General features: G+C 30.7%; 1 pseudogene across 1 annotated transcript; it reads left to right on the top strand.

Moving 5' to 3' along the window:
* LOC143226918 (uncharacterized) lies at window positions 1-27,000 on the top strand (annotated as a pseudogene). The gene is made up of 4 exons (XR_013014811.1): window positions 1-214; window positions 637-759; window positions 22,418-22,482; window positions 24,872-27,000. The product of XR_013014811.1 is annotated as an uncharacterized LOC143226918 (transcript).
* Window positions 27,001-27,378: the final 378 nt, after the last annotated feature.

A 27,378-nucleotide genomic window follows, 5' to 3' on the forward strand; every position in this document is an offset into this window, starting at 1 on the left:
CTGGGTATAGAGACCATGGACCTAGCTGTTATACCAGTGTAGGGTACAATCAAATGAAGTTTGGAATGCTCTGAGAGTAGCATCCTTTTCCACGAGAATCACGCTATGTGATACGTGATTTGAGTTTTGTAATACATATTTCGTTTTGGATGACTATTTTGTTTAAATATCAGATTCGTTTTACAAAACACGTGAATGAGGCCTCCCAGCACAGGTTGGTTTCTCTCTTGTTTTCTGTTTGTTTTCCATTAGTACAATGTTATTTTAAAACGTCTTTTCGGCTGTTTGAGGTGATAAAAAGTAATCGAAAAGTTTTCTTTATTTGAACAAAATAAAATAAGCTACAGTTTAATGTATATAGACATTAAAATATAGATATTTTACTAAAAGAAATAAATACAATTAGTTTAATATCTTACTTCTAGAGATTGTTAAATATACTTAAAAATAACCAAACCTGGAAACTGTTATCTAAATATTGTAAAGGTGTGGACTGCAAGCTGTTGTAAATATCAAATTTGCTGTAAACCCATTATTACATTAAAATAGAGAAAGAGTGCAAACAGTTTGTTGCCAAACTGATAACCGCTGTAAAATACATGTATATACGTCGCTACACAAAGATTGCTGTTTCAGAGAGACATCTTGGACACAGCAGTCCAACAGACGTAAGGAGAGAGCCGTCACCCAAGTCCAAACGAAAAATGAAATGTCTTATTTGTTTAGGAATCCTTCTGCCCATACTAGCGGGACTAATCGGTAAGTCTTTGAAACTTATTAAACTGATCAAGTAATGGGAACACTACAGTGAGACAGCAGTGGTAGATATGTGATTTGTGAAATAATGGTTCGTAAACAGTGCTTTGTAAACAATGCTTTAAAATTGTCTCATAAATAATGCTTTATAAACAGAGTTTGATAAATAACGGTTTGTAAACAGTGCTCTGTAAACAATGCTTTAAAATTGTCTCATAAATAATGCTTTATAAACAGAGTTTGATAAATAACGGTTCGTAAACAGTGCTCTGTAAACAATGCTTTAAAATTGTCTCATAAATAATGTTTTATAAACGGAGTTTGATAAATAACGGTTCGTAAACAGTGCTCTGTAAACAATGCTTTAAAATTGTCTCATAAATAATGCTTTATAAACAGAGTTTGATAAATAACGGTTTGTAAACAGTGCTCTGTAAACAATGCTTTAAAATTGTCTCATAAATAATGCTTTATAAACAGAGTTTGATAAATAACGGTTCGTAAACAGTGCTCTGTAAACAATGCTTTAAAATTGTCTCATAAATAATGCTTTATAAACAGAGTTTGATAAATAACGGTTTGTAAACAGTGCTTAGTAAACAATGCTTTAAAATTGTCTCATAAATAATGCTTTATAAACAGAGTTTGATAAATAACGGTTTGTAAACAGTGCTTAGTAAACAATGCTTTAAAATTGTCTCATAAATAATGCTTTATAAACAGAGTTTGATAAATAACGGTTTGTAAACAGTGCTTAGTAAACAATGCTCTAAAATGGCCTTGTAAATATTGTTTTATCACCAGTGCCTAACACTAAACTGTATATTGAAGAAAGTGAACAGTTTCTTAATAAAATTATAGTAGTTTCAAAATTTCCTATTATTTACCAGCGTAAGCTGCGTTAGACATATTTTAGGTAAATAAGAATGATATCCGTCTAACTGGCACGGGGTTTACAATACGGATAAAAAAAATGAGGCCAGTAAATAAATAACTTATCTTGAGGACCACAGGCGCGTATTTTCTCGAAATAATACACCGGTGCTTGCGACTCAGTGAAGAATATCCGGGTTCGTGAAACCTGAAGTTCGAACCAGAGGCCTCAGTGAACCAGTTCAGATTCTTTATGTTTGAAATCAAGGTCAAGTCACGCAGCGTGAATCTGATCTGTTGTCCGCTTGAAAAGTTCAGATGATTTTGAAGGAAAACTAGGCTTAGCTTTAGTTAGTTACTGTGTCAAGTGTGAGTCGTATATCGTTACTTTTGGAGATACTGGCTTTATTCCATCTGTAGGGCAGAGTTTGAAGATGAGAAAAAAAAAAGTAAAAATAGAAAACAAACAAACAGTATATTTCTAAATAAATGTTACATCAACTTTTTATGTAAAAACATTACATATTATTCACAATAAACATGAACAGAACATTAGTGACGTGACATTATTCAGATTATAACATTAGTACGTGGCTATAATATTATTCACGTGACCCATTCTTCACATAACATTACACATATTAACAGAACATTAGTCACATAACATTACACATATTAACAAAACATTAGTCACATAACATTACACATATTAACAGAACATTAGTCACATAACATTATACACATTAACAGAACATTAGTCACATAACATTACACATATTAACAGAACATTAGTCACATATCAGGTTCATTAATCCTTGTACGTGGTTATACACCATACAGACATGTCAGTTTTAATAACTCCAGTACGTGGCTATACACCGTACAATCATGTCAGGTTTAGTAACTCTAGTACGGATCTATACACCGTACAATCATGTCAGTTTTAATAACTCCAGTACGTGGCTATACACCATACAGACATGTCAGTTTTAATAACTCCAGTACGTGGTGATACACCGTACAAACATGTGCGTCTATTAACCAGTTCTTGAAGGTTCCTCTGGACTTTAAGCAAATGGTCATTTTGACTTATCTGGATTGTTCACACAGCGGGTCCGACAAGACCGCCAACCAATAACCAAAAATTACAATAAATTAATGGAGAGCTTGTTTTACTGTTTTCTAACTTTGAAAGTTATTTAGTTACCCTTTGTTATAACTGTGGTCCGATACATTTTTCAACCGATAACTAGAAACCAATCCTTAAGACTGCGTGACCAGCCTTTTCTTTGCTGAAGATAATAAGAGTGGCCAATCTCGCCTGACTTGCACGCAGTGTGTAACTACGTAGTGATACATCAAACTGAGACTATTTATTGTGGAATAACACAAAGAATAAGCTGTGTTGTGTAACGAAAAACTCACAGAACCACTGTAATATAAAAATATCGAGTACGCATCAATGGAGGGTGTATGAATATAACCGTAATTATCGTAGTCGGTCAACATTCTTAAAATAAAAATATATTCCTTTATCTTAGTTCCCGGGATTGAGAAAAAACAACAACAGAGATCTCCATGGTTTATGCTGAAAATTTGAATTCCTCAGATAAAACTGTTACATCTAATTTTCTCAAGTTGGTTAACCATGATATCTCAAGTTGGTTAACCATGATATCATGTGCGTGTATATACTTAAGCGTTTCAAATGATTACTCAAATGTCAGAATTATTTTAACCCGTGTGAAAACGTTACTAAAATGTCAGAATTATTTTAACCCGTGTGAAAACGTTATTAAAATGTCAGAATTATTTTAACCCGTGTGAAAACGTTATTAAAATGTCAGAATTATTTTAACCCGTGTGAAAACGTTATTAAAATGTCAGAATTATTTTAACCCGTGTGAAAACGTTATTAAAATGTCAGAATTATTTTAACCCGTGTGAAAACGTTATTAAAATGTCAGAATTATTTTAACCCGTGTGAAAACGTTATTAAAATGTCAGAATTATTTTAACCCGTGTGAACGTTATTAAAATGTCAGAATTATTTTAACCCGTGTGAAAACGTTATTAAAATGTCAGAATTATTTTAACCCGTGTGAACGTTATTAAAATGTCAGAATTATTTTTAACCCGTGTGAAAACGTTATTAAAATGTCAGAATTATTTTAACCCGTGTGAAAACGTTATTAAAATGTCAGAATTATTTTAACCCGTGTGAAAACGTTATTAAAATGTCAGAATTATTTTAACCCGTGTGAAAACGTTATTAAAATGTCAGAATTATTTTAACCCGTGTGAAAACGTTATTAAAATGTCAGAATTATTTTAACCCGTGTGAAAACGTTATTAAAATGTCAGAATTATTTTAACCCGTGTGAAAACGTTATTAAAATGTCAGAATTATTTTAACCCGTGTGAAAACGTTATTAAAATGTCAGAATTATTTTAACCCGTGTGGAAACGCTATTAAAATGTCAGAATTATTTTAACCCGTGTGAACGTTATTAAAATGTCAGAATTATTTTAACCCGTGTGAAAACGTTATTAAAATGTCAGAATTATTTTAACCCGTGTGAAAACGTTATTAAAATGTCAGAATTATTTTAACCCGTGTGAAAACGTTATTAAAATGTCAGAATTATTTTAACCCGTGTGAAAACGTTATTAAAATGTCAGAATTATTTTAACCCGTGTGAACGTTATTAAAATGTCAGAATTATTTTAACAAGTGTGAAAACGTTATTAAAATGTCAGAATTATTTTAACCCGTGTGAACGTTATTAAAATGTCAGAATTATTTTAACAAGTGTGAAAACGTTATTAAAATGTCAGAATTATTTTAACCCGTGTGAACGTTATTAAAATGTCAGAATTATTTTAACCCGTGTGAAAACGTTATTAAAATGTCAGTCGTGTGAATTAAAATGTCAGAATTATTTTAACCCGTGTGAAAACGTTATTAAAATGTCAGAATTATTTTAACCCGTGTGAAAACGTTATTAAAATGTCAGAATTATTTTAACCCGTGTGAAAACGTTATTAAAATGTCAGAATTATTTTAACCCGTGTGAAAACGTTATTAAAATGTCAGAATTATTTTAACCCGTGTGAAAACGTTATTAAAATGTCAGAATTATTTTAACCCGTGTGAAAACGTTATTAAAATGTCAGAATTATTTTAACCCAAGTGTGAAAACGTTATTAAAATGTCAGAATTATTTTAACCCGTGTGAACGTTATTAAAATGTCAGAATTATTTTAACAAGTGGAAAACGTTATTAAAATGTCAGAATTATTTTAACCCGTGAAAACGTTATTAAAATGTCAGAATTATTTTAACCCGTGTGAAAACGTTATTAAAATGTCAGAATTATTTTAACCCGTGTGAAAACGTTATTAAAATGTCAGAATTATTTTAACCCGTGTGAAAACGTTATTAAAATGTCAGAATTATTTTAACCCGTGTGAAAACGTTATTAAAATGTCAGAATTATTTTAACCCGTGTGAAAACGTTATTAAAATGTCAGAATTATTTTAACCCGTGTGAAAACGTTATTAAAATGTCAGAAATTTTGTCGTTATTAAAAGAATTATTTTAACAAGTGTGAAAACGTTATTAAAATGTCAGAATTATTTTAACCCGTGTGAACGTTATTAAAATGTCAGAATTATTTTAACAAGTGTGAAAACGTTATTAAAATGTCAGAATTATTTTAACCCGTGTGAACGTTATTAAAATGTCAGAATTATTTTAACCCGTGTGAAAACGTTATTAAAATGTCAGAATTATTTTAACCCGTGTGAAAACGTTATTAAAATGTCAGAATTATTTTAACCCGTGTGAAAACGTTATTAAAATGTCAGAATTATTTTAACCCGTGTGAAAACGTTATTAAAATGTCAGAATTATTTTAACCCGTGTGAAAACGTTATTAAAATGTCAGAATTATTTTAACCCGTGTGAAAACGTTATTAAAATGTCAGAATTATTTTAACCCGTGTGAAAACGTTATTAAAATGTCAGAATTATTTTAACCCGTGTGAAAACGTTATTAAAATGTCAGAATTATTTTAACCCGTGTGAAAACGTTATTAAAATGTCAGAATTATTTTAACCCGTGTGAAAACGTTATTAAAATGTCAGAATTATTTTAACCCGTGTGAAAACGTTATTAAAATGTCAGAATTATTTTAACCGTGTGAAAACGTGTCAGAAAAACGTGTGAAAATTAAAATGTCAGAATTATTTTAATCCGTGTGAAAACGTTATTAAAATGTCAGAATTATTTTAACCCGTGTGAAAACGTTATTAAAATGTCAGAATTATTTTAACCCGTGTGAACGTTATTAAAATGTCAGAATTATTTTAACCCGTGTGAACGTTATTAAAATGTCAGAATTATTTTAACCCGTGTGAAAACGTTATTAAAATGTCAGAATTATTTTAACCCGTGTGAAAACGTTATTAAAATGTCAGAATTATTTTAACCCGTGTGAAAACGTTATTAAAATGTCAGAATTATTTTAACCCGTGTGAACGTTATTAAAATGTCAGAATTATTTTAACAAGTGTGAAAACGTTATTAAAATGTCAGAATTATTTTAACCCGTGTGAACGTTATTAAAATGTCAGAATTATTTTAACAAGTGTGAAAACGTTATTAAAATGTCAGAATTATTTTAACCCGTGTGAACGTTATTAAAATGTCAGAATTATTTTAACCCGTGTGAAAACGTTATTAAAATGTCAGAATTATTTTAACCCGTGTGAAAACGTTATTAAAATGTCAGAATTATTTTAACCCGTGTGAACGTTATTAAAATGTCAGAATTATTTTAACCCGTGTGAAAACGTTATTAAAATGTCAGAATTATTTTAACCCGTGTGAACGTTATTAAAATGTCAGAATTATTTTAACAAGTGTGAAAACGTTATTAAAATGTCAGAATTATTTTAACCCGTGTGAACGTTATTAAAATGTCAGAATTATTTTTAACCCGTGTGAAAACGTTATTAAAATGTCAGAATTATTTTAACCCGTGTGAACGTTATTAAAATGTCAGAATTATTTTTAACCCGTGTGAAAACGTTATTAAAATGTCAGAATTATTTTAACCCGTGTGAAAACGTTATTAAAATGTCAGAATTATTTTAACCCGTGTGAAAACGTTATTAAAATGTCAGAATTATTTTAACCCGTGTGAAAACGTTATTAAAATGTCAGAATTATTTTAACCCGTGTGAAAACGTTATTAAAATGTCAGAATTATTTTAACCCGTGTGAAAACGTTATTAAAATGTCAGAATTATTTTAACCCGTGTGAAAACGCTATTAAAATGTCAGAATTATTTTAACAAGTGTGAAAACGTTATTAAAATGTCAGAATTATTTTAACCCGTGTGAACGTTATTAAAATGTCAGAATTATTTTAACCCGTGTGAAAACGTTATTAAAATGTCAGAATTATTTTAACCCGTGTGAACGTTATTAAAATGTCAGAATTATTTTAACCCGTGTGAAAACGTTATTAAAATGTCAGAATTATTTTAACCCGTGTGAAAACGTTATTAAAATGTCAGAATTATTTTAACCCGTGTGAAAACGTTATTAAAATGTCAGAATTATTTTAACCCGTGTGAACGTTATTAAAATGTCAGAATTATTTTAACAAGTGTGAAAACGTTATTAAAATGTCAGAATTATTTTAACCCGTGTGAACGTTATTAAAATGTCAGAATTATTTTAACAAGTGTGAAAACGTTATTAAAATGTCAGAATTATTTTAACCCGTGTGAACGTTATTAAAATGTCAGAATTATTTTAACCCGTGTGAAAACGTTATTAAAATGTCAGAATTATTTTAACCCGTGTGAACGTTATTAAAATGTCAGAATTATTTTAACCCGTGTGAAAACGTTATTAAAATGTCAGAATTATTTTAACCCGTGTGAAAACGTTATTAAAATGTCAGAATTATTTTAACCCGTGTGAAAACGTTATTAAAATGTCAGAATTATTTTAACCCGTGTGAAAACGTTATTAAAATGTCAGAATTATTTTAACCCGTGTGAAAACGTTATTAAAATGTCAGAATTATTTTAACCCGTGTGAAAACGTTATTAAAATGTCAGAATTATTTTAACCCGTGTGAAAACGTTATTAAAATGTCAGAATTATTTTAACCCGTGTGAAAACGTTATTAAAATGTCAGAATTATTTTAACCCGTGTGAAAACGTTATTAAAATGTCAGAATTATTTTAACCCGTGTGAAAACGTTATTAAAATGTCAGAATTATTTTAACCCGTGTGAAAACGTTATTAAAATGTCAGAATTATTTTAACCCGTGTGAAAACGTTATTAAAATGTCAGAATTATTTTAACCCGTGTGAAAACGTTATTAAAATGTCAGAATTATTTTAACCCGTGTGAAAACGTTATTAAAATGTCAGAATTATTTTAACCCGTGTGAAAACGTTATTAAAATGTCAGAATTATTTTAACCCGTGTGAAAACGTTATTAAAATGTCAGAATTATTTTAACCCGTGTGAAAACGTTATTAAAATGTCAGAATTATTTTAACCCGTGTGAAAACGTTATTAAAATGTCAGAATTATTTTAACCCGTGTGAAAACGTTATTAAAATGTCAGAATTATTTTAACCCGTGTGAAAACGTTATTAAAATGTCAGAATTATTTTAACCCGTGTGAAAACGTTATTAAAATGTCAGAATTATTTTAACCCGTGTGAAAACGTTATTAAAATGTCAGAATTATTTTAACCCGTGTGAAAACGTTATTAAAATGTCAGAATTATTTTAACCCGTGTGAAAACGTTATTAAAATGTCAGAATTATTTTAACCGTGTGAAAACGTTATTAAAATGTCAGAATTATTTTAACCCGTGTGAACGTTATTAAAATGTCAGAATTATTTTAACAAGTGTGAAAACGTTATTAAAATGTCAGAATTATTTTAACCCGTGTGAACGTTATTAAAATGTCAGAATTATTTTAACCCGTGTGAAAACGTTATTAAAATGTCAGAATTATTTTAACCCGTGTGAAAACGTTATTAAAATGTCAGAATTATTTTAACCCGTGTGAAAACGTTATTAAAATGTCAGAATTATTTTAACCCGTGTGAACGTTATTAAAATGTCAGAATTATTTTAACCCGTGTGAAAACGTTATTAAAATGTCAGAATTATTTTAACCCGTGTGAACGTTATTAAAATGTCAGAATTATTTTAACCCGTGTGAAAACGTTATTAAAATGTCAGAATTATTTTAACCCGTGTGAAAACGTTATTAAAATGTCAGAATTATTTTAACCCGTGTGAAAACGTTATTAAAATGTCAGAATTATTTTAACCCGTGTGAAAACGTTATTAAAATGTCAGAATTATTTTAACCCGTGTGAAAACGTTATTAAAATGTCAGAATTATTTTAACCCGTGAAAACGTTATTAAAATGTCAGAATTATTTTAACCCGTGTGAAAACGTTATTAAAATGTCAGAATTATTTTAACCCGTGTGAAAACGTTATTAAAATGTCAGAATTATTTTAACCCGTGTGAAAACGTTATTAAAATGTCAGAATTATTTTAACCCGTGTGAAAACGTTATTAAAATGTCAGAATTATTTTAACCCGTGTGAAAACGTTATTAAAATGTCAGAATTATTTTAACCCGTGTGAAAACGTTATTAAAATGTCAGAATTATTTTAACCCGTGTGAAAACGTTATTAAAATGTCAGAATTATTTTAACCCGTGTGAAAACGTTATTAAAATGTCAGAATTATTTTAACCCGTGTGAAAACGTTATTAAAATGTCAGAATTATTTTAACCCGTGTGAAAACGTTATTAAAATGTCAGAATTATTTTAACCCGTGTGAAAACGTTATTAAAATGTCAGAATTATTTTAACCCGTGTGAAAACGTTATTAAAATGTCAGAATTATTTTAACCCGTGTGAAAACGTTATTAAAATGTCAGAATTATTTTAACCCGTGTGAAAACGTTATTAAAATGTCAGAATTATTTTAACCCGTGTGAAAACGTTATTAAAATGTCAGAATTATTTTAACCCGTGTGAAAACGTTATTAAAATGTCAGAATTATTTTAACCCGTGTGAAAACGTTATTAAAATGTCAGAATTATTTTAACCCGTGTGAAAACGTTATTAAAATGTCAGAATTATTTTAACCCGTGTGAAAACGTTATTAAAATGTCAGAATTATTTTAACCCGTGTGAAAACGTTATTAAAATGTCAGAATTATTTTAACCCGTGTGAAAACGTTATTAAAATGTCAGAATTATTTTAACCCGTGTGAAAACGTTATTAAAATGTCAGAATTATTTTAACCCGTGTGAAAACGTTATTAAAATGTCAGAATTATTTTAACCCGTGTGAAAACGTTATTAAAATGTCAGAATTATTTTAACCCGTGTGAAAACGTTATTAAAATGTCAGAATTATTTTAACCCGTGTGAACGTTATTAAAATGTCAGAATTATTTTAACCCGTGTGAAAACGTTATTAAAATGTCAGAATTATTTTAACCCGTGTGAAAACGTTATTCAAAATGTCAGAACGTTATTTTTAACCCGTGTGAAAACGTTATTAAAATGTCAGAATTATTTTAACCCGTGTGAAAACGTTATTAAAATGTCAGAATTATTTTAACCCGTGTGAAAACGTTATTAAAATGTCAGAATTATTTTAACCCGTGTGAAAACGTTATTAAAATGTCAGAATTATTTTAACCCGTGTGAAAACGTTATTAAAATGTCAGAATTATTTTAACCCGTGTGAAAACGTTATTAAAATGTCAGAATTATTTTAACCCGTGTGAAAACGTTATTAAAATGTCAGAATTATTTTAACCCGTGTGAAAACGTTATTAAAATGTCAGAATTATTTTAACCCGTGTGAAAACGTTATTAAAATGTCAGAATTATTTTAACCCGTGTGAAAACGTTATTAAAATGTCAGAATTATTTTAACCCGTGTGAAAACGTTATTAAAATGTCAGAATTATTTTAACCCGTGTGAAAACGTTATTAAAATGTCAGAATTATTTTAACCCGTGTGAAAACGTTATTAAAATGTCAGAATTATTTTAACCCGTGTGAAAACGTTATTAAAATGTCAGAATTATTTTAACCCGTGTGAACGTTATTAAAATGTCAGAATTATTTTAACCCGTGTGAAAACGTTATTAAAATGTCAGAATTATTTTAACCCGTGTGAAAACGTTATTAAAATGTCAGAATTATTTTAACCCGTGTGAAAACGTTATTAAAATGTCAGAATTATTTTAACCCGTGTGAAAACGTTATTAAAATGTCAGAATTATTTTAACCCGTGTGAAAACGTTATTAAAATGTCAGAATTATTTTAACCCGTGTGAAAACGTTATTAAAATGTCAGAATTATTTTAACCCGTGTGAAAACGTTATTAAAATGTCAGAATTATTTTAACCCGTGTGAAAACGTTATTAAAATGTCAGAATTATTTTAACCCGTGTGAAAACGTTATTAAAATGTCAGAATTATTTTAACCCGTGTGAAAACGTTATTAAAATGTCAGAATTATTTTAACCCGTGTGAAAACGTTATTAAAATGTCAGAATTATTTTAACCCGTGTGAAAACGTTATTAAAATGTCAGAATTATTTTAACCCGTGTGAAAACGTTATTAAAATGTCAGAATTATTTTAACCCGTGTGAAAACGTTATTAAAATGTCAGAATTATTTTAACCCGTGTGAAAACGTTATTAAAATGTCAGAATTATTTTAACCCGTGTGAACGTTATTAAAATGTCAGAATTATTTTAACCCGTGTGAAAACGTTATTAAAATGTCAGAATTATTTTAACCCGTGTGAAAACGTTATTAAAATGTCAGAATTATTTTAACCCGTGTGAAAACGTTATTAAAATGTCAGAATTATTTTAACCCGTGTGAAAACGTTATTAAAATGTCAGAATTATTTTAACCCGTGTGAAAACGTTATTAAAATGTCAGAATTATTTTAACCCGTGTGAAAACGTTATTAAAATGTCAGAATTATTTTAACCCGTGTGAAAACGTTATTAAAATGTCAGAATTATTTTAACCCGTGTGAACGTTATTAAAATGTCAGAATTATTTTAACCCGTGTGAAAACGTTATTAAAATGTCAGAATTATTTTAACCCGTGTGAAAACGTTATTAAAATGTCAGAATTATTTTAACCCGTGTGAAAACGTTATTAAAATGTCAGAATTATTTTAACCCGTGTGAAAACGTTATTAAAATGTCAGAATTATTTTAACCCGTGTGAAAACGTTATTAAAATGTCAGAATTATTTTAACCCGTGTGAAAACGTTATTAAAATGTCAGAATTATTTTAACCCGTGTGAAAACGTTATTAAAATGTCAGAATTATTTTAACCCGTGTGAAAACGTTATTAAAATGTCAGAATTATTTTAACCCGTGTGAAAACGTTATTAAAATGTCAGAATTATTTTAACCCGTGTGAACGTTATTAAAATGTCAGAATTATTTTAACCCGTGTGAAAACGTTATTAAAATGTCAGAATTATTTTAACCCGTGTGAAAACGTTATTAAAATGTCAGAATTATTTTAACCCGTGTGAAAACGTTATTAAAATGTCAGAATTATTTTAACCCGTGTGAAAACGTTATTAAAATGTCAGAATTATTTTAACCCGTGTGAAAACGTTATTAAAATGTCAGAATTATTTTAACCCGTGTGAAAACGTTATTAAAATGTCAGAATTATTTTAACCCGTGTGAAAACGTTATTAAAATGTCAGAATTATTTTAAAACGTTATTAAAATGTGAATTATTTTAACGTTGAAAATTAAAATGTCAGAATTATTTTAACCCGTGTGAAAACGTTATTAAAATGTCAGAATTATTTTAACCCGTGTGAAAACGTTATTAAAATGTCAGAATTATTTTAACCCGTGTGAAAACGTTATTAAAATGTCAGAATTATTTTAACCCGTGTGAAAACGTTATTAAAATGTCAGAATTATTTTAACCCGTGTGAAAACGTTATTAAAATGTCAGAATTATTTTAACCCGTGTGAAAACGTTATTAAAATGTCAGAATTATTTTAACCCGTGTGAAAACGTTATTAAAATGTCAGAATTATTTTAACCCGTGTGAAAACGTTATTAAAATGTCAGAATTATTTTAACCCGTGTGAAAACGTTATTAAAATGTCAGAATTATTTTAACCCGTGTGAACGTTATTAAAATGTCAGAATTATTTTAACCCGTGTGAAAACGTTATTAAAATGTCAGAATTATTTTAACCCGTGTGAAAACGTTATTAAAATGTCAGAATTATTTTAACCCGTGTGAAAACGTTATTAAAATGTCAGAATTATTTTAACCCGTGTGAAAACGTTATTAAAATGTCAGAATTATTTTAACCCGTGTGAACGTTATTAAAATGTCAGAATTATTTTAACCCGTGTGAAAACGTTATTAAAATGTCAGAATTATTTTAACCCGTGTGAAAACGTTATTAAAATGTCAGAATTATTTTAACCCGTGTGAAAACGTTATTAAAATGTCAGAATTATTTTAACCCGTGTGAAAACGTTATTAAAATGTCAGAATTATTTTAACCCGTGTGAAAACGTTATTAAAATGTCAGAATTATTTTAACCCGTGTGAAAACGTTATTAAAATGTCAGAATTATTTTAACCCGTGTGAAAACGTTATTAAAATGTCAGAATTATTTTAACCCGTGTGAACGTTATTAAAATGTCAGAATTATTTTAACCCGTGTGAAAACGTTATTAAAATGTCAGAATTATTTTAACCCGTGTGAAAACGTTATTAAAATGTCAGAATTATTTTAACCCGTGTGAAAACGTTATTAAAATGTCAGAATTATTTTAACCCGTGTGAACGTTATTAAAATGTCAGAATTATTTTAACCCGTGTGAAAACGTTATTAAAATGTCAGAATTATTTTAACCCGTGTGAAAACGTTATTAAAATGTCAGAATTATTTTAACCCGTGTGAAAACGTTATTAAAATGTCAGAATTATTTTAACCCGTGTGAACGTTATTAAAATGTCAGAATTATTTTTAACCCGTGTGAAAACGTTATTAAAATGTCAGAATTATTTTAACCCGTGTGAAAACGTTATTAAAATGTCAGAATTATTTTAACCCGTGTGAAAACGTTATTAAAATGTCAGAATTATTTTAACCCGTGTGAAAACGTTATTAAAATGTCAGAATTATTTTAACCCGTGTGAAAACGTTATTAAAATGTCAGAATTATTTTAACCCGTGTGAACGTTATTAAAATGTCAGAATTATTTTAACCCGTGTGAAAACGTTATTAAAATGTCAGAATTATTTTAACCCGTGTGAAAACGTTATTAAAATGTCAGAATTATTTTAACCCGTGTGAAAACGTTATTAAAATGTCAGAATTATTTTAACCCTGTGTGAAAACGTTATTAAAATGTCAGAATTATTTTAACCCGTGTGAAAACGTTATTAAAATGTCAGAATTATTTTAACCCGTGTGAAAACGTTATTAAAATGTCAGAATTATTTTAACCCTTGTGAAAACGTTATTAAAATGTCAGAATTATTTTAACCCGTGTGAAAACGTTATTAAAATGTCAGAATTATTTTAACCCGTGTGAAAACGTTATTAAAATGTCAGAATTATTTTAACCCGTGTGAAAACGTTATTAAAATGTCAGAATTATTTTAACCCGTTATTAAAATGTCAGAATTTTAACGTTATTAAAATGTCAGAATTATTTTAACCCGTGTGAAAACGTTATTAAAATGTCAGAATTATTTTAACCCGTGTGAAAACGTTATTAAAATGTCAGAATTATTTTAACCCGTGTGAAAACGTTATTAAAATGTCAGAATTATTTTAACCCGTGTGAAAACGTTATTAAAATGTCAGAATTATTTTAACCCGTGTGAAAACGTTATTAAAATGTCAGAATTATTTTAACCCGTGTGAAAACGTTATTAAAATGTCAGAATTATTTTAACCCGTGTGAAAACGTTATTAAAATGTCAGAATTATTTTAACCCGTGTGAAAACGTTATTAAAATGTCAGAATTATTTTTTAACGTTATTAAAATGTCAGAATTATTTTAACCCGTGTGAACGTTATTAAAATGTCAGAATTATTTTAACCCGTGTGAACGTTATTAAAATGTCAGAATTATTTTAACCCGTGTGAAAACGTTATTAAAATGTCAGAATTATTTTAACCCGTGTGAAAACGTTATTAAAATGTCAGAATTATTTTAACCCGTGTGAAAACGTTATTAAAATGTCAGAATTATTTTAACCCGTGTGAAAACGTTATTAAAATGTCAGAATTATTTTAACCCGTGTGAAAACGTTATTAAAATGTCAGAATTATTTTAACCCGTGTGAAAACGTTATTAAAATGTCAGAATTATTTTAACCCGTGTGAAAACGTTATTAAAATGTCAGAATTATTTTAACCCGTGTGAAAACGTTATTAAAATGTCAGAATTATTTTAACCCGTGTGAAAACGTTATTAAAATGTCAGAATTATTTTAACCCGTGTGAAAACGTTATTAAAATGTCAGAATTATTTTAACCCGTGTGAAAACGTTATTAAAATGTCAGAATTATTTTAACCCGTGTGAAAACGTTATTAAAATGTCAGAATTATTTTAACCCGTGTGAAAACGTTATTAAAATGTCAGAATTATTTTAACCCGTGTGAAAACGTTATTAAAATGTCAGAATTATTTTAACCCGTGTGAACGTTATTAAAATGTCAGAATTATTTTTAACCCGTGTGAAAACGTTATTAAAATGTCAGAATTATTTTAACCCGTGTGAAAACGTTATTAAAATGTCAGAATTATTTTAACCCGTGTGAAAACGTTATTAAAATGTCAGAATTATTTTAACCCGTGTGAAAACGTTATTAAAATGTCAGAATTATTTTAACCCGTGTGAAAACGTTATTAAAATGTCAGAATTATTTTAACCCGTGTGAAAACGTTATTAAAATGTCAGAATTATTTTAACCCGTGTGAAAACGTTATTAAAATGTCAGAATTATTTTAACCCGTGTGAAAACGTTATTAAAATGTCAGAATTATTTTAACCCGTGTGAAAACGTTATTAAAATGTCAGAATTATTTTAACCCGTGTGAAAACGTTATTAAAATGTCAGAATTATTTTAACCCGTGTGAAAACGTTATTAAAATGTCAGAATTATTTTAACCAGTGTGAAAACGTTATTAAAATGTCAGAATTATTTTAACCGGTGTTAACGTTATTAAAATGTCAGAATTATTTTAAGAAGTGTGAAAACGTTATTAAAATGTCAGAATTATTTTAATAAGTGTGAAAACGTTATTAAAATGTCAGAATTATTTTAACCCGTGTGAACGTTATTAAAATGTCAGAATTATTTTAACCCGTGTGAAAACGTTATTAAAATGTCAGAATTATTTTAACCCGTGTGAACGTTATTAAAATGTCAGAATTATTTTAACCCGTGTGAACGTTATTAAAATGTCAGAATTATTTTAACCCGTGTGAACGTTATTAAAATGTCAGAATTATTTTAACCCGTGTGAAAACGTTATTAAAATGTCAGAATTATTTTAACCCGTGTGAACGTTATTAAAATGTCAGAATTATTTTAACAAGTGTGAAAACGTTATTAAAATGTCAGAATTATTTTAACCCGTGTGAACGTTATTAAAATGTCAGAATTATTTTAACCCGTGTGAAAACGTTATTAAAATGTCAGAATTATTTTAACCCGTGTGAAAACGTTATTAAAATGTCAGAATTATTTTAACCAGTGTGAAAACGTTATTAAAATGTCAGAATTATTTTAACCCGTGTGAAAACGTTATTAAAATGTGAGAATTATTTTAACCAGTGTGAACGTTATTAAAATGTCAGAATTATTTTAACCCGTGTGAACGTTATTAAAATGTCAGAATTATTTTAACAAGTGTGAAAACGTTATTAAAATGTCAGAATTATTTTAACCCGTGTGAACGTTATTAAAATGTCAGAATTATTTTTAACCCGTGTGAAAACGTTATTAAAATGTCAGAATTATTTTAACCCGTGTGAAAACGTTATTAAAATGTCAGAATTATTTTAACCCTTGTGAAAACGCTATTAAAATGTCAGAATTATTTTAACCCTTGTGAAAACGCTATTAAAATGTCAGAATTATTTTAACCCGTGTGAACGTTATTAAAATGTCAGAATTATTTTAACCCGTGTGAAAACGTTATTAAAATGTCAGAATTATTTTAACCCGTGTGAAAACGTTATTAAAATGTCAGAATTATTTTAACCCTTGTGAAAACGTTATTAAAATGTCAGAATTATTTTAACCCTTGTGAAAACGCTATTAAAATGTCAGAATTATTTTAACCCGTGTGTGAACGTTATTAAAATGTCAGAATTATTTTAATTTGTGTGAAAACGTTATTAAAATGTCAGAATTATTTTAACCCGTATGAAAACGTTATTAAAATGTCAGAATTATTTTAACCCTTGTGAAAACGCTATTAAAATGTCAGAATTATTTTAACCCGTGTGAACGTTATTAAAATGTCAGAATTATTTTAACCGTGTGAAAACGTTATTAAAATGTCAGAATTATTTTAACCCGTTTGGAAACGTTATTAAAATGTCAGAATTATTTTAACCCATGTGAACGTTATTAAAATGTCAGAATTATTTTAACCCGTTTGAACGTTATTAAAATGTGAGAATTATTTTAACCCTTGTGAAAACGTTATTAAAATGTCAGAATTATTTTAACCCTTGTGAAAACGCTATTAAAATGTCAGAATTATTTTAACCCTTGTGAAAACGCTAATAAAATGTCAGAATTATTTTAACCCGTGTGAACGTTATTAAAATGTCAGAATTATTTTTAACCCGTGTGAAAACGTTATTAAAATGTCAGAATTATTTTAACCCGTGTGGAAACGCTATTAAAATGTCAGAATTATTTTAACCCATGTGAACGTTTTTAAAATGTCAGAATTATTTTAACCCGTTTGAACGTTATTAAAATGTCAGAATTATTTTAACCCGTGTGAAAACATTATTAAAATGTCAGAATTATTTTAACCCTTGTGAAAACGTTATTAAAATGTCAGAAATATTTTAACCTTTGTAAAAACGTTATTAAAGTGTCAGAATTATTTTAACCCTTGTGAAAACGTTATTAAAATGTCAGAATTATTTTAACCCTTGTGAAAACGCTATTAAAATGTCAGAATTATTTTAACCCGTGTGAACGTTATTAAAATGTCAGAATTATTTTAACCCGTGTGAAAACGTTATTAAAATGTCAGAATTATTTTAACCCTTGTGAAAACGTTATTAAAATGTCAGAATTATTTTAACCCGTGTGAAAACGCTATTAAAATGTCAGAATTATTTTATTCTGTGTGAACGTTATTAAAATGTCAGAATTATTTTAACCCGTGTGAAAACGTTATTAAAATGTCAGAATTATTTTAACCCGTGTGGAAACGCTATTAAAATGTCAGAATTATTTTAACCCTTGTGAAAACGTTATTAAAATGTCAGAATTATTTTAACCCGTGTGAAAACGTTATTAAAATGTCAGAATTATTTTAACCCGTTTGAACGTTATTAAAATGTCAGAATTATTTTAACCCTTGTGAAAACGTTATTAAAATGTCAGAATTATTTTAACCCGTGTGAAAACGTTATTAAAATGTCAGAATTATTTTAACCCGTGTGAAAACGCTATTAAAATGTCAGAATTATTTTAACCCTTGTGAAAACGTTATTAAAATATCAGAATTATACTTAACCCGTGTGAAAACGTTTTTAAAATGTCAGAATTATTTTAACCCGTTTGAACGTTATTAAAATGTCAGAATTATTTTTAACCCGTGTGAAAACGTTATTAAAATGTCAGAATTATTTTGACCCTTGTGAATACGTTATTAAAATGTCAGAATTATTTTAATCCGTGTGAACGTTATTAAAATGTTAGAATTATACTTAACCCGTGTGAAAACGTTATTAAAATGTCAGAATAATTTGAACCTATGTGAAAACATTATTAAAATGTCAGAATTATTTTAACCCTTGTGAAAACGCTATTAAAATGTCAGAATTATTTTAACCCTTGTGAAAACGCTAATAAAATGTCAGAATTATTTTAACCCGTGTGAACGTTATTAAAATGTCAGAATTATTTTTAACCCGTGTGAAAACGTTATTAAAATGTCAGAATTATTTTAACCCGTGTGGAAACGCTATTAAAATGTCAGAATTATTTTAACCCATGTGAACGTTATTAAAATGTCAGAATTATTTGAACCCGTTTGAACGTTATTAAAATGTCAGAATTATTTTAACCCGTGTGAACGTTATTAAAATGTCAGAATTGTTTTAATCCGTGTGAACGTTATTAAAATGTTAGAATTATACTTAACCCGTGTGAAAACGTTATTAAAATGTCAGAATTATTTGAACCCGTGTGAAAACGTTATTAAAATGTCAGAATTATTTTAACCCGTGTGAAACGTTATTAAAATGTCAGAATTATTTTAACCCGTGTGAAAACGTTAAAGTGTGACGTCAATATTAAAATAATTTTGTTTAACCAATCATAAAATATAGGAGCTGGATTATTTACGAAATTAACAATATTAACGTCAAATATGTTTGCTACGTCCAATTACGTCTGACCTCATTACTTTCTTAAAACTGAATGCTACATGGCCACATTCCTAACTTTAATGGTAAAGTAAGAGTAGGAGAAGGACATTGACTAAATGGAAGAGTAGGAGAAGGACATTGACTTAATGGAAGAGTAGGAGAAGGACATTGACTGAATTTAAGGGTAGGAGAAGGACATTGTCTGAATGGAAGAGTAGGAGAAGGACATTGACTGAATGGAAGAGTAGGAGAAGGACATTGTCTGAATGGAAGAGTAGGTGAAGGAAATTGTCTGAATGGAAGAATAAGAGATCGACATTTTCTGAACAGAAGAGTAGGAGAAGGACATTTTTTGAATGGTAGAGTAGGAGAAGGACATTGTTTGAATGGAAGTGTAGATGGAAGTAGGTTAGACATTATCTGAATGGAAGAAGTGGAAGGAGAAGAACATTGTCTGAATGGAATGGAAGAAAGGAAGTAAAGGACATTATTGAATGGAATGGAAGAAGTAGGAAGAAGGACATTGTCTGAATGGAAGAAAGTAGGTGAAGGATATTATTGAATAGAAGAGTAGGAGAAGGACATTGTCTGAATGGAAGAGTAGGAGAAAAGACACATTATCTGAATGGAATTATCTGAATGGAAAGAGTGAGAAGGATATTGTCTGATGGAAGAAGAGTTGATGAAGGAAATTATCTGAATCTGAATAGAAGATTAGGAGAAGGACATTGTCTGAATGGAAGAACAGGTGAAGGATATATTCTGATGGAAGAGTTGATGAAGGAAATTGTCTGAATAGAAGATTAGGAGAATGACATTATCTGAATGGAAAAAAACAGGAGAAAGGACATTGTCTGAATGGAAGAGTTGGTGAAGGAAATTATTTGAATGGAAGAAATAGGAGAAAGAACATTATCTGAATGGAAGAGTAGGAGAGAATGACATTGACTGAATGGAAAATAACAGGAGAAGAACATTGTCTGAATGGAAGAAGTAGGAGAAGGACATTATCTGAATGGAATGGAAGGGTAGGAGAAGGACATTGTCTGAATGGAAGAGCAGGAGAAGAACATTATTTGAACTGAAGAGCAGGAGGAGAGGACATTGACTGAATGGAAGAACAGGAGAAGGACATTATCTGAATGGAAGAGCAGGAGAAAGAACATTGTCTGAAATGAAGAAGTAGGTGAAGGATATTGTTTGAATAGAAGAGTAGGAGAAGGACATTGTCTGAATGGAAGAGAAGGAGAAGGACATTGTCTGAATGGAAGAACAGGAGAAGGACATTGTCTGAATGGAAGAGTTGGTGAAGGATATTGTCTGAATGGAAGAGTAGGTGAAGGATATTGTCTGATGGAAGAGTTGATGAAGGAAATTGTCTGAATAGAAGATTAGGAGAAGGACATTGTCTGAATGGAAGAACAGGAGAAGGACATTGTCTGAATGGAAGAGTTGGTGAAGGAAATTGTCTGAATGGAAGAATAAGAGAAGGACATTGTTTGAATGGAAGAGTAGGAGAAGGACATTGACTGAATGGAAGAGTAGGAGAAGGACATTGTCTGAATGGAAGAGTAGGTGAAGGATATTGTTTGAATAGAAGAGTAGGAGAAGGACATTGTCTGAATGGAAGAGTAGGAGAAGGACATTGTCTGAATGGAAGAGTAGGTGAAGGATATTGTTTGAATAGAAGAGTAGGAGAAGGACATTGTCTGAATGGAAGAGTAGGAGAAGGACATTGTCTGAATGGAAGAACAGGAGAAAGATATTGTCTGAATGGAAGAGTAGGTGAAGGATATTGTCTGAATGGAAGAACAGGAGAAGGACATTGTCTGAATGGAAGAGTTGGTGAAGGAAATTGTCTGAATGGAAGAATAAGAGAAGGACATTGTCTGAATGGAAGAACAGGAGAAGGACATTGTCTGAATGGAAGAGTTGGTGAAGGAAATTGTCTGAATGGAAGAATAAGAGAAGGACATTGTTTGAATGGAAGAGTAGGTGAAGGATATTGTCTGAATGGAAGGGTAGGAGAAGGACATTGTTTGAATGGAAGAGTAGGTGAAGGATATTGTCTGAATGAAAGAATAGGAGAAGGACATTGTTTGAATGGAAGAGTAGGTGAAGGATATTGTGTGAATGGAAGGGTAGGAAGAGGAGATTATCAGAATAAAAGAGTAGATAAAGGACATTGTTTAAATGGGTGTAGTGTTACCTCAGTGTGCAAATGGAAAAAAGTGTTCAATTGATGGCATAATTACACTCTGTGAAAGAACTATTTATGAAAATATGCCCAGCGGTTAAACTTGGATGTTGAAAGAAGTTGAACTCCCTTTTATGATCCAATTTAGTATTCCAACCAGAAGACCAGAAACGCTAATGGCTAGAAACCCAAAGAAGAGGAATACAATTATTTCTCTCTATAGGGCCAGTTATTTATGTAACTATTCCTTATACGAGAGCTTTTTAACTGTTTACATCAGTTTAATGAAATAGAAAAGTAAAATCTTTCCAATTAACGCATGCACTGTTATGTCAATAAAACTGTGACACTTAGAGCTCTTAGGCCACGTGCATTGTATAATTGATATAAGTATACTTTTCAATTTTTTATACTTCTCGTATAAGAGAAGTGACTGGTATTAAACCCTGAATTTTATAAATAATATCATTTGACACACTGTAAGGAGAACTCTTTTACTCTGTTTATTATAGTGTTTGATCTTCCTACTCCAAACATGATGTATTATAGTTTACTCAAAACTGAGTACTTCTGTTATAAGGTAAAAACCGCATACATTTAAAAAATTAAAATTACTTATTTTAAACTTACAATTTATTTCTATTATCCTACTTCTTAAGTGTGTTTTAGATTCTCTTTGATTAAACTCCATCCATTTGAAGAGTTGCTTTCATGAAAATCTCTGAAATGTAATTTCTTTGAAACTATGGTACAATTTATGATTTTTTTACGGGGTTTAATAAATATGAGATTATGTTAGATCTAACACAATGTTTGTGTTACTTGAAGGTGTGGCAGCGTGGGCGGTTAATGCAGAGACTGTGATGGGCAGAGGAAGAAGTGAGTCAATACAGGTGAGTTTGATTTCCTTCCACTGATGAGACTGTGATGGGCAGAGGAAGAAGTGAGTCAATACAGGTGAGTTTGATTTCCTTCCACTGATGAGACTGTGATGGGCAGAGGAAGAAGTGACTCAATACAGGTGAGTTTGTTTTCCTTCCACTGATGAGACTGTGATGGGCAGAGGAAGAAGTGAGTCAATACAGGTGAGTTTGTTTTCCTTCCACTGATGAGACTGTGATGGGCAGAGGAAGAAGTGAGTCAATACAGGTGAGTTTGTTTTTCTTCCACTGATGAGACTGTGATGGGCAGAGGAAGAAGTGACTCAATAAAGGTGAGTTTGTTTTCCTTCCACTGATGAGTCAATTGTATCTCCAATACAGTGACTCAAAGCTATGACTTACAAAATATAATCACTTTGGTTAAACAATGAGATAGTGAAAACAACAGAAACAAAAGCTTTAGATTGAGTTAATTTAAGGATCACAAACTTTGTTTTATTAATCAGTAATCATGTAACTGTATACATGTCTTATACACGTCTCATAGAAAATTGAGAAGTAACTGTATACATATCTTATGGAACTTTGAGAAGTAAATGTATGCATGTCTTATGGAACTTTGAGAAGTAAATGTATACATGTCTTATGGAAATTTGAGAAGTAAATGTATGCATGTCTTATGGAACTTTGAGAAGTAAATGTATACATGTCTTATGGAACTTTGAGAAGTAAATGTATGCATGTCTTATGGAACTTTGAGAAGTAAATGTATACATGTCTTACGGAACTTTGAGAAGTAAATGTATACATGTCTTATGGAACTTTGAGAAGTAACTGTATACATATCTTATGGAACTTTGAGAAGTAAATGTATGCATGTCTTATGGAACTTTGAGAAGTAAATGTATACATGTCTTATGGAACTTTCAGAAGTAAAAGTATGCATGTCTTATGGAACTTTGAGAAGTAACTATATACATGTATTATGGAACTTTGAGAAGTAAATGTATACATGTCTTATGGAACTTTGAGAAGTAAATGTATGCATGTCTTATGGAACTTTGAGAAGTAAATGTATACATGTCTTATGGAACTTTGAGAAGTAAATGTATACATGTCTTATGGAACTTTGAGAAGTAAATGTATGCATGTCTTATGGAACTTTGAGAAGTAAATGTATACATGTCTTATGGAACTTTGAGAAGTAACTGTATACATGTCTTATGGAACTTTGAGAAGTAAATGTATGCATGTCTTATGGAACTTTGAGAAGTAAATGTATACATGTCTTATGGCACTTTGAGAAGTAAATGTATGCATGTCTTATGGAACTTTGAGAAGTAAATGTATACATGTCTTATAGAACTTTGAGAAGTAACTGTATACATGTCTTATGGAACTTTGAGAAGTAAATGTATGCATGTCTTAATGAACTTTGAGAAGTAAATGTATGCATGTCTCATGGAACTTTGAGAAGTAACTGTATACATGTCTTATGGAACTTTTAAAATTAACTGTATACATGTCTTATGGAACTTTTAAAATTAACTGTATACATGTCTTATGGAACTTTGAGAAGTAAATGTAAACATGCCTTATGAAACTTTGAGAAGTAAATGTATGCATGTCTTATGGAACTTTGAGAAGTAACTGTATACATGTTTTATGGAACTTTGAGAAGTAAAAGTATGCATGTCTTATGGAACTTTGAGAAGTAACTATATACATGTCTTATGGAACTTTGAGAAGTAAATGTATGCATGTCTTATGGAACTTTGAGAAGTAAATGTATGCATGTCTTATGGAACTTTGAGAAGTAAATGTATACATGTCTTATGAAACTTTGAGAAGTAACTGTATACATGTCTTATGGAACTTTGAGAAGTAAATGTATGCATGTCTTATGGAACTTTGAGAAGTAAATGTATGCATGTCTTATGGAACTTTGAGAAGTAAATGTATGCATGTCTCATGGAACTTTGAGAAGTAACTGTATACATGTCTTATGGAACTTTGAGAAGTAAATGTATGCATGTCTTATGGAACTTTGAGAAGTAAATGTATACATGTCTTATGGAACTTTGAGAAGTAACTGTATACATGTCTTATGGAACTTTGAGAAGTAAATGTATGCATGTCTTATGGAACTTTGAGAAGTAAATGTATGCATGTCTTATGGAACTTTGAGAAGTAAATGTATGCATGTCTCATGGAACTTTGAGAAGTAACTGTATACATGTCTTATGGAACTTTGAGAAGTAAATGTATGCATGTCTTATGGAACTTTGAGAAGTAAATGTATGCATGTCTTATGGAACTTTGAGAGGTAAATGTATGCATGTCTTATGGAACTGTATACGTCTTATGGAACTTGAAGAAGTCAGTATACTTTTATTTACAGGACAGGACTTTCCAGGTAACTGAGAAGTTTCAAGGTCGTTTCGATCCAGGGTTTCAGCCTTCATCCATCGTGACGGTTGCTGTAACTGGTAAACCTAAAGAAGACATTCTTGTAGCAGCAGACAACATTTCCAACTCAGTTAGTCCAAATCCCAAAGACAAAGATGATTTGTATTTCGTGCATTTTGTTGTTGGCGACAAAGAAAAGACACAGTCTGAACCCGAGGATGTACCAGAAGGTGAGGACAATAGTGACGCAGAGATATCGGCCTTGTTGTCTAAGGTCATAGCGGCTTCAAGAAATGCTAGCAATGGCGCTCCTCAATTTGTGGTCTTCGCACCACCAAGAGATGAGTCGAATATTAACATTCCCTCATCCTCGCTAGATGGAGATTTAAAGGGTCCTCAGTTACTTGATGACGCGCTTGTTTCAAACTTGAAAATCCCTGGAGGATGGGTTCCTCCTTATTCGACCCCTATAAAACGTCACAAAAACGTCCAGAGCTTGGGCCCCACAGATCCGGTGAGCAACCCTTCGTTCCAATCATAAAGTCTGATGTCATTGATAACGTTAATTTGGAGGAGAGCAGCTCTGATTACAGCCCTAGTGTGGTTCCGCATCCCGCCCCTCGACGTTCTAATTATCCACTTCCAGCTCCAAATTATTCCAAGGCTCAGACGTCTTATACCCTCCAGAATCCGGTCCACCAGCCCCCACCTCGTGAGCGGTCCTATAATAGTAACAGATGGGGAACGAGCGGAGGTTATGGCGAAGGATACAGCAGCGGAGGTTATGGTGGAGGATACAGCAGTGGAGGTTATGGTGGAGGATACAACAGTGGAGGTTATGGTGGAGGATACAACAGTGGAGGTTATGGTGGAGGTTATAGCAGCAGTGGTTATGGTGGAGGCTACGGTCCAAGCAAGGGAATCAATATCCAGCTAAGTGGAGGAAACAGTCCCCTTGGTTCGCTCTCAAGTCTTCTGTTGCCAAGCCTTGGTAAGCCCAAGGTGAACCTCAATGGAAGGGTTGTGTTTGGTGTGGTTCTAGATAAAGGAATAGGGCTTGGTGGTGGTGGAAAAGGGTATGGTCATTATAGCGGGTGATAAATAAAATAGAAGTGATCGCTTGTAAGTAGCTTGTATACAATTTAGTTACCACAGGTCTTTCCATGGTGAAGAAGTCAGCTTTAATTTATCTATATGTGTTGTTCGGAGCAGTTGTGTAAAGAACTTTTGTATCTAGTTAATGTGGTATTCTTACGTGAAATACATGTGATATGGCGTCATATTTCTAGGAGGTTAACCGAAGATAGAAATGTTTCTGAACCAAAATTAAATATAAAAATCTAGGTACCACTCAGTTCCACTGAAAAAGATAATACATGATCAAAAGAAGATTAGTACTTGACTAAAAGTTCCCTCACCGAAAAGATTAATACTTGACTAAAAGTCCCTTCACCAAAAAGATTAATACATGATTAAAAGTCCCCTCACTGAGAAGATTAATACATGATTAAAAGCCCCCTCACCGAGAAGATTAATACTTGATTAAAAGTCCCCTCACCATGAAGATTAATACTTGATTAAAAGTTCCCTCACCAAGAAGATTAATACTTGATTAAAAGTCCCCTCACCGAGAAGATTAATACTCAACTAAAAGTCCCCTCACTGAGAAGATTAGTACTTGACTAAATCCCCTTCACCAAGAAGATTAATACTTGATTAAAAGTCCCCTCACCGAGAAGATTAATCCATGATTAAAAGCTTTCTCTTCCCACCCACAACTCTTAAGATGAGACAAGCAGATGAGATGTGTTGAGGTACACTTGAGGTTATTATTTAAAGCGATAACAATTTAAACATGAAATATACATTTCCTACGTTAAACCTTTGTTCAACTATCATTAGAATCGATTTCTAAAACTCTTCTAAAATTTGAGAGAAGAGAAAAACAACAACAGAAAACTGTTAGAATCCAACGTGGATGATTGAAGTGTTTGGAAAATGTTGGTTTCAAGACTTAGATTCATGATGCTATCAAGTAATTTTGTATGATGTATACAATTGTGTTTATGTATAAACCATGCCAACAACAAGTAATAAAATTATTTGTATTCTGTCACTTCAGATACATCTTTATCGTTTCTTAAACAATTTAGAATATAGAAACGTGCTATTACCAAGATATGTAAAGAATGTGTTATCAAAAGATACAGAGACACTCAATCTAAGGTTTCATCATATTTCGCTCCCAAAAAATATGAAAATGTGTTCGTGAGACCGTTATTATCAACGGACACGGACCACTTTTGACAGGACTTGAGAAAAAATATTCTATATATGTCCACCAGTTTCATCAAGATATTCTGTGAAACATCAGCACACAATCCATAGAAACTTTATGTGATCTTACGACAACTAATAATCTCTAAGTTGGATCATAGTCCAATTCTATACCACCCAACCCTTGTCCAAATACAGTTAGCCCTTCTCAAGAACTGTTGC

Source organism: Tachypleus tridentatus, chromosome 9 (genome assembly GCF_004210375.1).
Source record: "Tachypleus tridentatus isolate NWPU-2018 chromosome 9, ASM421037v1, whole genome shotgun sequence".
Taxonomy (NCBI): Eukaryota; Metazoa; Arthropoda; class Merostomata; order Xiphosura; family Limulidae; genus Tachypleus; species Tachypleus tridentatus.